The sequence below is a fragment of the Haemaphysalis longicornis genome, unplaced genomic scaffold, assembly GCF_048455015.1.
Source record: "Haemaphysalis longicornis isolate Haplotype H1 unplaced genomic scaffold, Haemaphysalis longicornis Haplotype H1 scaffold_11, whole genome shotgun sequence".
Taxonomy (NCBI): Eukaryota; Metazoa; Arthropoda; class Arachnida; order Ixodida; family Ixodidae; genus Haemaphysalis; species Haemaphysalis longicornis.
The window spans coordinates 58,756,440-58,759,308 of NW_027526214.1; the positions used below are offsets into that span (position 1 = coordinate 58,756,440).

Below are 2,869 nucleotides of genomic sequence, written 5' to 3' on the forward strand. Positions count from 1 at the left end.
GGCATGTAAACTCACTGCTAGTGGCGGCAAATGATTTGTAGTTTGTAGACACCGGGTGATTTTTTGCCCTTCGCTTCCTATGAACTTGTCACATTTCTTGTCATCCCCACCACTGCGTTCATGCAGTATCTTCCTCTGGCCTCCCACCCTCTTTATTTTGTTTGTTTGTTCTTTTTGGGGGTATTTTTCGCTTGTCTTTGGCAGAATAAGCTCTGTATGGTGCGTGTGGTCGTTACTGTGTTTGTTTCCCATGTGACTTGTGTTTCAGGGGCAGTAGCGTAGTGGTTATCACACCAGACCGGTATTATGGAGGTCGTGGGTTCGGATCCCACCAAACGGGTATTTATTTACACTTTCTTTCAAAATTATTCATCTGTACCAATGACCTACCATGTCCTCCCCATTGTTTTCCGAGGTTTTCTTGACTGCAACACTTACTTCTGTCTTATTTCAACGAGCACCTCATTTCCTATATATATATATATATATATATATATATATATATATATATATATATATATTTATATATATATATATATATATATATATATATATATATATATATTTATATATATATATATATATATATATATTTATATATATATATATATTCGAGTAACAGGGTTTAATTCGAGTAAGAGGGTTCAACGCTGGTCGACCACTCTGGACATGTCGTAGACACTCGAGTCACGACCCGGGGGTTAAAACGAAGGTCCCCTTCACCCCGAGTAGTCTGAATGGCGCTGGCTGCCACCCCCAAGCACAGGAAACAAAAATACCTAACATAAATAGCCCAGAAAGTGAAGGGAAAAATCGCCCCGCCGGTAGCGTAGTGGTTATCGCACCAGACCGGTATTCTGGAGGTCGTGGGTTCGGATCCCACCTGGCGGGCATTTTTTCTACATTTTTTTTTCTTCACTTTCTTTCTTTCTTTCCAAATTCTTAATCGGTTTCAGTGATCTACCACATCCTCCCCTTTGCTTTCCGAGGTTTTCTCGACTGCCAACCCTTATTTCTGTGTTATTTTCAACGAGCCCCTCATTTCCTATTCTGATTCGCTACATGCATAGCGAGGGCCTCTGTTCTGGCAGTCTTGGTGCCATAGGATGCTTAAGAGGGTTCAACGCTGGTCGACCACTCTGGACATGTCGTAGACACTCGAGTCACGACCCGGGGGTTAAAAAGAAGGTCCCCTTCACCCCGAGTAGTCCGAATGGCGCTGGCTGCCACCCCCAAGCACAGGAAAAAAAAATACCTAACATAAATAGCCCATAAAGTGAAGGGAAAAATCGCCCCGCCGGTAGCGTAGTGGTTATCGCACCAGACCGTTATTCTGGAGGTCGTGGGTTCGGATCCCACCTGGCGGGCAGTTTTTCTTCACTTTCTTTCTTTCTTTCCAAATTCTTAATCTGTGTCAGTGATCTACCACATCCTCCCCTTTGCTTTCCCAGGTTTTCTCGACTGCCAACCCTTATTTCTGTGTTATATATATATATATATATATATATATATATATATATATATATATATATATATATATATATATATATTGTCACGAAGCCAAGGACGACGCAGTTGTTATGAAGGATAAACACGTTTATTGGAGCGAACTTGTGCTCCCCTAACAACTCAAAAGAATACAGAGGTGGCGAAGCAGCGGTCAACAAAATGACTTACGTCGGCGAGCGTCGCAGAATGGAATGTAGATCACAGACGATTATTCTGGGCTAGCGACGTGAGGGCGAAACAGTTTGCTTATCTAAATGTGATAGCCCTTGCGGCATAAAAATAAAGAATGGAAGACGCGCTTTGCTTGGAACGCAGATAACACCGCCGGGCAGATAACAAACACAAAACAAGCAAGCTCATACATGGTTCGCGGCATTACCCCCCTCTAATAGTGCATCGACCCGATGCTAAAATAAAAGACAGCGCGAACAAACAACAACAACAACAAAAAAGCCCGTCATCTTGCATAGTAAGGTTTCAAGCGAACCACGTGGCCGACTTCGGGCCGCGTGCGTCGTCGTGATGTTCCGGAATCACCACCGGGGATCACCTCGTAGGTAAGTCGGCCGACACGTCGTAAAATTTGGTAGGGTCGGAAATATCGTCGCAGAAGCTTCTCCCTGAGTCCGCGTCATCGGATGGGAGTCCAAACCCAAACATGGTCCCCTGGGCGGTACTCGGCATCTCGGCGTCGGAGGTTGTAGCGCCTGGCATCCACAAGCTGCTGCCGCGTAGTACGAACTCGAGCCAACTGGCGGGCCTCCTCCGCACGCTGAAGGTATCCTTCGACGTCGGTGTTGAGGTCGTCGTCTTCTACGTGCGGAAGCATGGCGTCGAGCATCGTAGTTGGCCGTCTTCCGTAGACAAGCTCGAACGGGGTCAGCTGCGTCGTCTCCTGGAGAGCCGTGTTGTACGCAAATGTGACATACGGCAGCACTTCGTCCCATGTCTTATGTTCAACATCAAGGTACATTGACAGCATATCTGCGATTGTCTTGTTCAGACGTTCTGTTAGTCCGTTTGTTTGGGGGTGGTACGCCGTCGTTCTTCTGTGATCCGTTTTGCTGTAGCGTAATATTCCTTGCATCAGCTCCGCAGCAAAGGCCGTTCTGCGGTCCGTGATTCGGACTTCGGGGCTCCATGTCGCAGCACAACTTGGCTTAAGAAGAACTTTGCGACTTCCTGTGCAGTGTCCCTCGGAAGAGCGGCGGTCTCTGCGTAGCGCGTCATGTAGTCTGTCGCCACGAGAATGCACTTGTTCTGTTATTGTGACGTAGGGAACGGGCCTAAAAGGTCCATTCCAATCTGTTGAAAGGGCCTCGATGGGACGGTGATCGGTTGCTGGGAGTCGGTCGCTGGT

At 46.7% G+C, this 2,869-nt stretch overlaps 1 non-coding gene across 1 annotated transcript; it reads left to right on the forward strand.

Annotated features, from left to right (window-relative positions):
* Positions 1-1,294: 1,294 nt before the first annotated feature.
* On the forward strand, positions 1,295-1,367 carry Trnan-guu (transfer RNA asparagine (anticodon GUU)). Its single transcript has one exon. It is a non-coding gene; the product is annotated as a tRNA-Asn (tRNA).
* Positions 1,368-2,869: the final 1,502 nt, after the last annotated feature.